The sequence below is a fragment of the Ovis aries genome, chromosome 16 (assembly GCF_016772045.2).
Source record: "Ovis aries strain OAR_USU_Benz2616 breed Rambouillet chromosome 16, ARS-UI_Ramb_v3.0, whole genome shotgun sequence".
NCBI lineage: Eukaryota > Metazoa > Chordata > Mammalia > Artiodactyla > Bovidae > Ovis > Ovis aries.
The window spans coordinates 2,391,677-2,404,703 of NC_056069.1; the positions used below are offsets into that span (position 1 = coordinate 2,391,677).

The 13,027-nt window shown below is 47.4% G+C and overlaps 1 long non-coding RNA gene across 1 annotated transcript; it reads right to left on the reverse strand.

Moving 5' to 3' along the window:
• Positions 1-53: 53 nt before the first annotated feature.
• LOC121816784 (uncharacterized) lies at positions 54-12,821 on the reverse strand. The gene is made up of 2 exons (XR_006056471.2): positions 12,404-12,821; positions 54-298 (listed from the first exon to the last, which is right to left on the reverse strand). It is a non-coding gene; the product is annotated as an uncharacterized LOC121816784 (long non-coding RNA).
• Positions 12,822-13,027: the final 206 nt, after the last annotated feature.

Sequence of the window (13,027 nt, forward strand, 5' to 3'; positions counted from 1 at the left end):
TACCACAATAAAAACATTTTTAAGCATTAATTGAATTAAAATAAAATGGTAAATAGTGAAGAAGTAATTGTGTTTAATCTTACACAAAATAGCAACAGCAAGAAGACATGATGTTGAGACACAAAGTTCTGAAATCTGAGGCTCTAGTGGAGGGGGAAGCACCTCTCGGGGAGAGTCTTAGGCCGGATTCTGGACCGTGACATGTCAGCCCGAGGGGGGCAGCTTCTTGGTACCACTTCTTACGTTAAGATGGATGATCTTCAAACTTCCGCTTATTGTTGGCCATCCATTTTTTTATCTGCAAGTATCAACAAAACCAAGCCTGGGTGAGAGAGATAGGCTTTCTTTATCCAGTGTCTAACGAGCAAATGATAGAGGCAAGTTTTCTGTCTGTACAAAGGGAAGTTCTGGGAAGCCCGTGGACTGGAAATTCAAGACTGGTGTTAAGCCAAGGGCATGGGCAAAGCATGTCCTCCTGGCACTGGAGAAGTTCAGATCTGAGACACCTTCCACTTGTTCATTGCTTTCTTCCGGCACTCAGCGCAAATTTATTACCCATTTCTCAGATGCTGGACACTGTACTGTTAGCTGGCATTCCACAGTGAACTATCCCCCAGGGCCTGTCCTCCTGGGTGAGACTAGGCTTCCTCTGTCCCCCAAGGCTTATTGGTGTTGGTAAAGAGGTCCTGGTTTGCGTAAGACCAAAGGAGCGGGAGAGCACTGATCTCTGTGTGTTTCGGGAGAGTGTGGGAGACACTGTGCAAGCCAACCAGGTATTTGCAAGCCTCTCTCATCTAATAATTCACCGGGGCGTTAGTCTCCTGATCTGTAAAATGGGATAGTAGTATGCACACAGAAAATGCGTCAAAAGGGGAAAGGCTTAATAGCATTCACTTGTATGCATATAGCTCACTTTTCATCAGTTTACCCATGATAGATAGTTAGGTCGTTTCCACTTGCGGCTGTTGTAAGTAGTAGATGGGAGGATGCAAATTATTCAGCCTTAATGAAGAAAATCTTGTCACATGCTACGTGCTGCAACAGGAATGAACCTTGAGGACCTTATGCTAAATAAAATAATCCAGTCACAGAAGGATAGACGCTGCCTGATCCCCTGATATGTAAAGTCGTGGTGTAAAGCAGTCAGGAACTTCTTAGTACAACAGAAAGTAGGATGGTGGTTTCCAGCAGCTGAGAAGGGAAAATCTGGAGTTACTGTTCCAGGGTTCTAGAGTTTCTGTTACGCAAGCTGAAACAGTTCCAGAGAGCCGCTGTCCGGCCAAGCACACACACAGCTGAGCCTGCTGCGCCGGGCTGTGCTCAGTCACTTAGCCCTGTCCCACTCTTCGCCACCCCGTGGACTGTAGCCCTCCAGGCTTCTCTGTGCACGGAAATTTCCAGGCAAGAATCCTGGAGTGGGTTGCCGTTTCATACTCCAGGGGATCTTCCCAACCCAAGGATCAAACCCGCGTCTTTGTGTCTCCTGCATTGGCAGGCATATTCTTTATCACTGTGCCTCCTGAAAAGCCCAAACATGAATGTATTGTACTTCTAAAAATTTGTTAGGCTAGATTTCATCTTAAGTTTTTCATCACAATAAAAAAAAGGTAAAAGGTCTAAGCAAAAAAAACTCTATATTTTTTATGAATATTTACATTGGTAGTAAGTGTATAAAAACATGGAAGGATGCCATCTACCAATCTTCTGAAAGCAATTATTTCTAGGAAGGGAGGGAGAGGAATGAGATTGAGGAGGGGAGGACTTCAATATATTTGTAAAGTCTTCTTGAAACAAGAGGATCTGAAGCTGAGAGGGCAAAATATGAATTTATCAATTTGGGGTAAGGGGTGCATTGGGATTCCCTGGTGGCTCAGAGGTTAAAAGCCTTTGCCTTCAAGGCGGGAGACCCGGGTTCAATCCCTGGGTCGGGAAGATTCCCTGGAAAAGGAAATGGCAACCCACTCCAGTATTCTTGCCTGGAAAATCCCATGGACGGAGGAGCCTGGTAAGTTACAGTCCATGGGGTTGCAAAGAGTCGGACACAACTGAGCGACTTCACTCACTCATGGTGTTTGAAATAGTTAACAATAATAATTAAGAAAAAGAAAGTGCTTATATTATGCTTAAAATATTTAATAATAATAATTAAAAATAAGACTGGGCTCAGCAAAGTGCTTGCCACAGAGAAGAGCTCAAAGAGCGGCAGCGAAATAACAAAGGGGAACGCAAAGCCTGTGCGGAGATCCAGAAGTCCAAAAGCGCTTCTAGAAGAACTCAGGCTTTCTTGAAGCTGGGGGAGGGAGGTGGGGCCACAGCACAAGAGCTCTCTGACACTGAAGGCCAGCTCCAGCCCTGGGGACCTGCCCTGCAGGTTTAGCATGGAGAGAAATGAAGTCCCGGCTCCACCCCTGAGCCCTCCATTATCAGGGACTGTACAGCAAGGCAGCTGGAACTCTGTCCTCTGTTGTCCGTAACCATGCAAACTGGTGCAGCTACTTTGGAAACCAGTTTGGTCATTTGTAATAAAGTTAAATATTCACTTACCCTGTGAACTAGCATTACCATTCTGAGGTATTTGCCCTAGAGAAGTGAAATGTACACGAACGTTTACAGCAGCTCTATTCATAATCGCCAAGAAATGAAAATAACCCAAATATCTTCCAACTGGCAAATGGGTGCAAGAATGGTGGCACGTTGATACCATGGAAAGCCACTCAGCAATAAAGAACAATGAACTCTTGATCCGTGCGGCCATTTGGATGCATCTCAAAGGTATCACTTGGAGTGAAAGAAGTCAGTCTCAACAGACGACATACCGTGAGACGCCTTACATATAACATTCTGCAGAAGACAAAACCACAGTGGCAGAGAATGCAACAGTGATTGCCAGGGCCTAGGGACTCGGGAGAGGATGACTGCCAAGGTTGTTTTGGTAGAAGATGTTTTTTTGTGTTGGAATCTGTTCTGTATCCTGATTGTGGTGGTCGGTTGGTTATACAAACAAACCTCGACATTAAAACTCATAGGACCCTGCACACCAATTTTGCTATCTCTTACTACCTCTTAATTTAAAATACAAAGCTGTTTAAATGCTGGAAGCAGCATACTTTGCAGGTGGTCAGCCGTCAAAGATTGCTTTTTTGTTCAGTTGCTCAGTCATGTCTGACTCTCTTTTGCGACCCCTTGGACTGTAGCCCGCCAGGCGCCTCTGTCCTTGGGATTTTCCAGGTAAGAGTCCTGGAGCGGGTTGCCATTTCCTCCTCCAGGGGTCTTCCTGACCCAGGGATGGAACCCGTGTCTCCTGCGTGGCAGGCAGGTTCTCTGCCACTGGGAACCCTAACATTGGGAATCCACCTGGGAAGGCCTAACATTGGCACAAAATGTCGAATTTGTCATCTTTGCAAAATGTGTAGCAGTTTTTTTGTATATATCTTCCCAAATACACCATATTTGTCTTCAACTCCAAGTTCATTTTATGCGAAATGCAAGTCCAATGTACGCATATGTATTGGGACATGGAGAGTTTCCCTTCAGTGCGTAAACTTTGTGTCCCTCTTGAAGGGGGTAATGAGAAAAGCGGGAACTGGGGGCTGAGCATGGAGACAAGGCCAGCAGAGGCAGAAGCGGATTATGTTCTCTTTCTATTTACTTATTATTTGTTGCCTTGAAGCCCTAGAAGAGGTGGACAAACAGGCCAGAGAGGCTGGTTCAGACAGTGGGGGGCAGGGGCGCTGCCCACACGAGCCGAGCAAGGTGTTACCGCTGCTGAACGGAGACGGTCACCTTGGAGACCTGCAGGGGCTTTGAGAAATGTCTGCCCAGCAGGCGGACAAATGCATTAATCACCCCAGGCTTATTTCCTTTCTGCACCTGAGAGTTTTCCATGCTTTGGGCATCCCAGGGGGATGGAGAGCAGTCAGAAATAGAACACAATCAAAACTTGGAATATGGACTAGATGGGGCATAGAAGAAATGACCCTTCCCACGTGTGTCACTTGCAACTAAAGAAAACAAATTGCAAATTAATTTTTAGATGTATAAAATATATGAATGGATGGGTGGATAGAAGGGTAGCTAATTGCTGGACAGATACAGGATAAAAACAAACTTAGGTCCTCAAGAAGATGGAGCATAAGTCTCCAGTCTGTATGTGTTGGCTATGCATAATGACTTGCTTCTAATAAGAGTATGTGGAAATGTGGGGGAAAGAGCAACTTCCCTCTTTGGAGTAAAAATCCTATTAATCGCTGCCTCAGCCAGTGATCAAGACCAACTTCAACAGTGGTAAAGCAGGGGGATAGGACAGTTTATCCCTTTGATGTGATGTGATGTGAATGGCACATTACCTCTGCAGTCTTCCTACCAAAACCTTAAAACCTCAGGCTAGTCACAAGAAAATCTTCATATTCACAATGGGCAAGATATGGAAACGATCTAAGTATTCCTCTACAAATGGATGGATAAAGAGACAGAGAATATATAGTGGAATACTACTTTAAACATGAGAAAGAAGGAAATCCTGCTATTTTGCAACAATAGGGATGAATCTTGAGGGCATGACGCTAAAAAATAAGTCAAGCAGAGAAAGATACAGGTGGTATGATATCCTTTATATGTGGAATCTAAGAAGGCTGAACTCATAAAAATAGAAAGTAGAATGGTGAAAGACAGGGAAATGGGAGATGTTGGTCAAAGGTCACCAGCTCTCAGTTATAAGATGAATACATTCTGGAGATCTAATATAAAGCATGGCAATAATGGTCAGTAATACTGTATTTCCATACTTGAAAACTGCTAACAGAGTAGATTTTAAATATTCTCACCACAAAAAAGAAATGATAAGTAAGGAGACAGAGGTGCTAACTAACCCTCCATAACCCTCCGTGGTGATCATTTCACAACATGTGAATGTATCAAATCGTCGCAGTGTACATCTTAAACTTACACAGCTTTTTATTAAACTTTGGTGGCTCAGAGGTTTAAGTGTCTGCTTGTAATGTAGGAGATACGGGTTCAATCCCTGGGTCGGGAAGATCCCCTGGAGAAGGAAATGGCAACTCACTCCAGTATTCTTGCCTGGGAAATCCCATGGACGGAGGAGCCTGGTGGCCTACAGTCCACGGGGTCGCAAAGAGTCAAACATGACTGAGCAACTTCACTTTCATAGCTTATTGACAATGTTGTGATAGCTTCAGGTGGACAGCAAAAGGACTCAGACATATGCATGTATCCATTCTCCCCTAAACACTCCTCCCATCCAGGCTGCACACGACACTGGGCAGGACTGCCTGTGCTATGCTGCAGGTTTGTTGGTTACCCATTTTAATACAGCAGCGTGTAAATGTCCGTCCCAAACTCCCTAACTATCCCTTCCCCCATCCGTCCCCCCAGGAACCATGTTTGTTCTCTAAGTCTGTGAGTCTGTGTTTCTGTTAAACTTACACACTTTAGTATCTCAATAAAACTGGAAAAAATAAACTATAAATAATTTTTTAGAAAGAAAATCATCAGGCAATTCCCAACTGAGGGACAGTCTGCCAAGTACCTGATCATTATTCCTCAAACTGTCAAGGTGATCAAATACAAGGAAAGTCTGAGAAACTGGCACAGCCAAGAGGAACTGAAGGAATTGTTGTTGTTCAGTCACTCAGTCACGTCCAACTCTGCGACCCCATGGACTGCAGCACACCAGACTTCCCTGTCCTTCACCATCTCCTGGATTTTGCTCAGATTCATGTCCACTGAGTCCATGATGCCATCCAACCATCTCCACCTCTGTCATCCCCTTCGCCTCCTGTCTTCAATCTTCCCCAGCATCAGGGTCTTTTCCAATGAGTCAGTTCTTCGCATCAGGTGGCCAAAGTATTGGAGCTTCAGCTTCAGCATCAGTGCTTCTAATGAATATTCAGGGTTGATTTCCTTCAGAATGGACTGGTTGGATCTCCTTGCAGTCCAAGGGACTCTCAGACGTCTTTTCGAACACTGCAGTTCAAAAGCATCAATTCTTCTGTGCTTAGCTTTCTTTATAGTCCAACTCTCACATTCATACATGACCACTGGAAAAACCATAGCCTTGACTAGACGGACCTTGCACAAACTTAAGGAAAGAGTACAACAAAATGTAATGTAGGTCTTCCTTTGTGATCCAGTGGGTAAGAATCCACCTGGCAATGCAGGGGACACATATTTGATCCCTGATCTGGGAAGATTTCACATGCTGCAGAGCAACTCAGCCCGTGAGCCCCAACTGCTGAAGCCCCCGCGCCCTAGAGCTGTGCCGCACAACATGAGCAGCCGCTGCAGTGAGAGGCGGAGGCGCTGCAGCTGGAGAGCAGCCCCCACTCCCCACAGCTGCAGAAAAGCCGTATGCAGCAGCTCACCAAACAAGACCAGACGCGAGTACCTGCAAACCCAACCCAGCACAGCCAAAAATAAACAAGCAAGCACATGATTTCAAAAACGTAGTGTGATATCCTGAATGAAGTCATAGAGCAGAAAAAAAAGGATGCCAGCCCAAAACTAAGGAAACCTGAAACAGTGTGCGGCTTCAGCTAGTAATGCTGTATCAGTATTAGCTCATTTGCTGTGGCAGCTGCGCTCTGCTAATACACGATGGTCATACACAGAGCAGGCAGTGCAAGGGGCCCCTGAACTGTCATCACAAGCTTTCTCCAAATCTAGGACGCTCTTAAATTTGAAGTTTGTTTAAATAAACAACTTAGAAAAATGTTCATGGTAGAAGCTATGTGGTGAATAATATTGGTGTGCAGGGTGAAATTCTTCCAACTTTGTTGTGTGTGTTTGAAACTACTCCTAATTTTACAAGGTAATGTGTGAGCATTTCGTTTAAACTGCAGGATAAGAAGATCTTGAACTGCTTCAAGCAGCTAGTAAGCAAAGCGTCGTAAGTTAAAATGGACTGTTTTAGCACTAATAAGATGTGCAAATTACCTCTGAGGTCTCATCCTCACTTGGCGTGCTGTGTTCATTGCTTTATATGACTCGATGTAAAGTGATTTATAAAGATATTGATAATGTCCCCATCAACTTTGGTTCCTCCAACCCTGGACCTCCTAGCCTTGAGATTTTAAGATTCTTAACTGTAGCTTCTCCTACATGCCCCACAGTTGGAGAGATGCTCTATATTAACATATTTCCGCAGATGACCTAGTATCCTACTTCACAGACAAAAACAGGTATCAGGTATAGCTCCCCACTTCCTGTCCTCCTACCTACAAACTTATTTATAACCTTCCCACCCTCGCCCCTTCCTTCCAGTCTTGAGAGCTGGTTAAGGTTGACTCCTCCCTCTGCCCTCCACCCTCCCCTTCCTAATTCTTCCACAACAGTCACATTTTCCATCCATGATTTTATTGTTTTCCTAAATCTTCATATCCTCTCCATCCACTCTTCTTCACAGACCTCCCTCCAAGTCTGTGAATTTCATCTTTAAACAATGAACTGAGTTCTCCAGAGGCAAAATGAATCAAACACACAAAAATCTTTCCCCTGCGTCCGTTCCTCTATTTTTCTCATAGCCGGGGCTCTCAGGAGGATGCTGTCCACACTTGCCGTCTGCACACACGTTCATCCCCAGTGCCCGACTCTCACGAAGCCTTCCGCCCAGCTCACTGGTGGTTTCCCCAAGGTCCACCCAAGCAGCCTGCAGGTGACCCTTGGGACTTAGTGCCCAGATGGCGTTCTCCAGCCCCTCCTTTGTGGCTAATCCTTCTCAGCATCTCAAGCTGGTTCCTCTTTCTCTGATCACCCTGATAAATATCAGAGCTCTGTCTTGACCTTCTTATCATGCCTTAACACACTCTTCCTGCATGATCCAACTCCTCTGAAGGTCTCCATCTCTCTGATGACACCCATCTTCACTTCCCCACATGATACGGGGGCTGACGTGCAGCTTCTTCTGAGGACCTACCATATGCCAGCACTGCTTAAGCACTTTCCATACCTTGTCTCATCGGATCTTTTCAACAAGCGTAGGAGGGTGGTGCTGCACTCATCATTCCACTTTATGGAACACAGAGAGATCCAGCAGCTTGCCCAAGCTCACACAGCCTTGAACCCCACCTATGCCGCAACCACCCCACTACTCTTCTTCAGAACACCTCCTCCTAGAGCCTTCATTTGCCCCAAAGTCAACATGTCCCAAATGGAAATCATACTCTTTCCCCACCTTGCACTTTTAGAGGAAGCTCCAGACTTGCTTTTACAATTGGGCAGAGAGGAACTCTTAAAAAAAGAAAAGCAAATGAGAATAGTGATTACAAACTGAGGTTCAGAGCCTTGGAACTTCAGCCTGGGTTTTCCTCGGCACGTTCCTGGTGCTGCAGCAGGGTGACTCAGACACACGCGTCTCGTCAGCTCTTCATGGCTTCTCATCATCCTCTGTGCGTGCAAGTCGCTCAGTCGTGTCCAACTCTGTGACCCCATGGACTGTACAGTCCGTGGAACTCTCCAGGCCAGAATGTTGGAGTGGGCAGCCTTTCCCTTTCCAGGGGATCTTCCCGACCCAGGGATTGAACCCAGGTCTCCCGCATTGCAGGCGGATTCTTTACCAGCTGAGTCACCAGGGACTGATGTCCAAATCCCTCAGTTTAGCATTTCCCAACTCTGCTTGACATTGCCAAGCTTACTTCTCACTCTGTTCTCCTTTTGTTCCTTTTTTCAAGAAATAATTCTTGAATACTAAGAATGGACCCAATTCCAATGCGTGTGTGTGTGCGTGTGGTGTGAGGGGGTTTTCCCATAACACCAAGCAACACTAGGGTGCCATCAGGATGTACGATGTGCGTGCCTGTTTAGTCACTCAGTCATGTCCAACTCTCTGCGACCCCACCAGGCTCCTCTGTCCGTGGGATTCTCCAGGCAAAACTCCTGGAGTGGGCTGCCATGTCCTTCTCCAGGGGATCTTCCCAGCCCAGGGACCCAACCCGTGACTCCTACATCGGCAGGCAGGTTCTTTACTGCAAGCTCCACCGGGGAATCCCAGTTCAAACTCTGACAGTCTTCCTGAAGACAGCCTCAGAGCCCATAGGTGAAGGGCTCAATTGCAAGAGACTTCCCACCCCACGCCCCCAACTTCAGTGGCCAACCTCAAGTTCAGGTTGTCACCTGTGCTTCTGACTGTCTGGCTGTAGATCAGCAGCCCCCTCCTTAGGTTCCAGCAGCTTGCTGGAGTGGCTCATAGGACTCATAGAAACATTTCACTTCCTGGATCATCAGTTTATCATGAAAAAGATATACTAGGAACAGCTAGATGGAAGGAAGAACTAAGCAAGATAGGTAACTGAGAAGTACTGTGAAGTCAGTTAACCAAAGTGATGTCACTGAGGTGCTACTTTAGAAGGAATAGTCAGGTTCCCTTACAAGAAGGTGGTATTTGTGTGAAACCCAAATGGTGAGAAAGGAACAGCCAAGCAAAGAGGAGGAAAAAGTCCTGATGTGAGCAAGCTTGGGTATTTGAGGAACAGAAAAGGGTAGAAAGAGCAGCACGAACAGGAAGGAGGCCAGGAGGTGAGGCTGGGGACATCCACAGGGATAAGATCCTGCAGCTTCTCGCAGGCCATGAAGTGGTGTCTGGAAATGAGTTAGAGGCATGTGTAACTGAGGGGTGAAGGGGTGAGTAAACACACAAATAGGACACATATGCATTGTCTCAGATGTAGTTTGTCTGGCTCAAGGCAGAGAGCCTCCTCTGACCACCTGGTTCGTATCAGGTAAGACAAGCTTTGTCCTGAGCCCTGGGCACATTGCTGTTGGACAAGCTGAGGTGGCCACCTTGGCCCCGCGTCCCACCTTCGAATCAAGGCAGGAGGACAGTGAACAGCCTTGCCCAGAAACAGCCCAGGGCAGCCCAGGGATAGATGTTACACCTGGTCCCCGACTGGTTTGATCACCGTGCCTCAGGGCTCCTGAGTGAAGAGCGAAGTAATAGATGAGTGAGGAGGGAAGGGCCAGAGACCGTGCAAGAGCCAGGAAACAGGAAATTTAGCAACAGTCACAGCCCCTTGGGGATCCTTTGGACCTACTGAGTAGCACAGGGAACTCCACTCGGCGTTTTGTAATGACCTATATGGAGACAGAATATATATGAAAGAAAAGCTAGTTGCTCAGCCGTGTCTGACTCTTTGTAATGTCATGGACATTGGTTCCCACCAGGTTCCTCTGACCATGGCATTCTCCAGGCGAGAACACTGGAGAGGGCTGCCACTTCCTACTCCAGGAGACCTTCCCGACCCAGGGATATCGAACCCAGGGCTCCTGCATATGGGCTCCCTGGAGGCTCAGACAGTAAAGAACCCTCCTGCCAATGCAGGAGACTCAAGAGACTGGGGTTTGATCCCTGAATCGGGAAGATCCCCTGGAGTAGGAAATGGCAACCCTTTCCAATATTCTTGCCCAGAATATCTCATAGTCAGAGGAGGCTTAAGGGCAACAGTCCATGAGGCAGCAAAAGAAGGGGACATGACTGAGACAGCTAAGTAACAACGTGTGTGCGTGTGTGTGCGTGTGCGTGTGTGCGTGTGTGTGTGTGTGTGGGTGTGTGTGTAGCTTAATCACTTTGCTGTATACCTGCTGCTGCTGCCGCTGCTGCTGCTGCTGCTGCTAAGTCGCTTCAGTCGTGTCTGACTCTGCAACCCCATAGACAGAAGCCCACCAGGCTCCCCCATCCCTGGGATTCTCCAGGCAAGAACACTGGAGTGGGTTGCCATTTCCTTCTCCATTGCTGTATACCTGAAACACTGTAAATCAACTATACCTCAATAAAAAAATTTTTTTCAAGATTTTGGATCCTTTCTCAAGCATTCATCGCTACATGAATGACCTTGGGCAAGCCTCTTCAGTTTCTGCCTCAGAAACTGCCTCAGTTTCCCCAGCGTGACCTGGGGACACAAGTATCATGTCATTGGGTTTGGAGAAAGAGTAAATAAGACAGCTTAATAAAATAATGTTTCAACAGACATTATTTTCTCTCTTCCTTTCTCTAGACAAACAAAGACGTCACTGCCTAAAAGTTAAGCTGTGGCTTCAGAAAGCGCCTTTGTTCTCTGCTCCTGTTCTGCCAAAGTGAGAAAATGATCAGAATCACGTGGTGAGTCTCGGTTCCCCATTTTGTTTATCCAAGCTGATATTTCCCGTTTGCCACAATAGCACAAAAAAGAAAGAAAGAAAGAAAAATCGAAACTGCTTCACTTCCTCTTCCCTTGAGACCCAACATGACAATCCCAATTGCCCTCCAGAGACCTACTGCACATCAAACAAGCAGCAGAGTCTTCAGAAGGCAAGAAGGTGTCTTTTCAAGGCTTGGAAACAGGACGAGAGCTGGGACCGCAGGAAGCAGGCGTCAGACCCAGCCTCCAAGGGCCTCCGAGAGCCCACCTCATACAACACCTCCCCTGTCCCCACCTCGCATGGGAGCAGATTGTTCAACTTCTTAATTAGTTATTGTGGGAGGAATCATTCACATGGCTGAATTATTTTTCCTTCTCATTTAGTCCTTTTTGTCTTGCTCTTTAAAACAAAGTCCAAACAGACTTTGGGCCCCATGATCATCTAGGAAGGGATGGTTCGATGGTTTGGAAGCTGGTTTTCTGAAAGCCCTGGTCCCAGGAAAGTTCAACGTTGCCATAGTTTGCTAGGCCAACTGCAGATACACATACACACACACACACACACACACACACACACACACACACACACCCCTGGCACCAGTTCTGCTCCACTCCCCTACCCCCAACCCCAGGAAGCAGATTTCTCAACCAGCAGGGCCTAGTATGAGTCACGGGCAATTCCGTTTTCTTTGGGGGCATAAGACCTCCCTCTTGCTCTTGGGGCCACAAGCAGTTGCTGAGAAGGAGGTGTGGTCCTTATCTCGAGGGAAATTCCCACATCTGTACAGCGGCAGGGGAAAGGCACAGTCTCTCTGCTCAACCGTCTGAGAGTCACGGAGGCCCTTGTTCCTGGTAAAGGCCTGTGTTCCTGGTCGAGGGCTGCGGTCTGGGGGACGTGCAGATGGTGGGGGAACAGTGGGGGGAAGGAAGGCTTATGTGAACCGTAGGCTCCTCGGGGGGTCTGCCCACGGTCACATGATGACGGGGGAGTGGTGTGTATGACTCGTGGGGTGCGTGGGGGGTTAGTCTCTATGTTGTGCCCAACTACTGTGACCCCATGAACTGTAGCCGCCAGGCTCTTCCATCCATGGGGTTTCCCAGGCAGGAGTACTGGAGCGGGATGCCATTTCCTTCTCCAGGGGATCTTCCCAACCCAGGGATCGAACCTGCATCCCCTGCGCTGCAGGCAGATGCTTTACACTGAGCCCCCAGCGAAGCCCTGCGCATACTCACACTACGTGCAAAGGAAAAACAGGAGAGGAAGCAGAGGTCCTTACTGTCTGGCGCCACGGCTGGCTTCTGGGGCTTTCAAACTTTCCTTTAGCTGCTTCTGCTTATGGGGAGGGAATAAAGAAGTCCCACCCGCTCCTCCCTGCACCTCGGTTGATCCATGAGGAGGGATGGCCAGGTCCATTGCTCACACGGTGTTCCTTCTTTCCTCAAATCATCTCAGACCAAGCAGAGAGAAGGGCAGCGGCCCTCCCCCAGGGAGCATCACGGCGGCAGGAGGGGAAGAGCCCTGCTAGGGGGCCCAGACTCTCCCTGCATCCGTGAGGGTGGTTCCACGGCTCCTTGGGGGTGGGGAAGACGAGTCTTCAGGAAGACTCAGCTCAGGCATCGTCTGTTTCCTGCCCTTTCTCAGGTGGAAACGATGCATCCCGCTTCTTGCCACCCACCCGCAGGCTGCCCCATCCTTGATAGGGACCGGGAGGAGAGAGACAAACCAAGCGAAGCCAGTAAGCCTTAAATTTCACTGGCAATGATGAAATATTATGCAAAATTTTTTTTAAAAAAGAAGCAAAATGATTTGGGGTGTGGGTCTTTTGTTGCTAACGTTCTGTGTTGTGGTTTTTAAGGATGAATGTATGAACGTATCATCTGCGTAACTGAAAATTAACAAA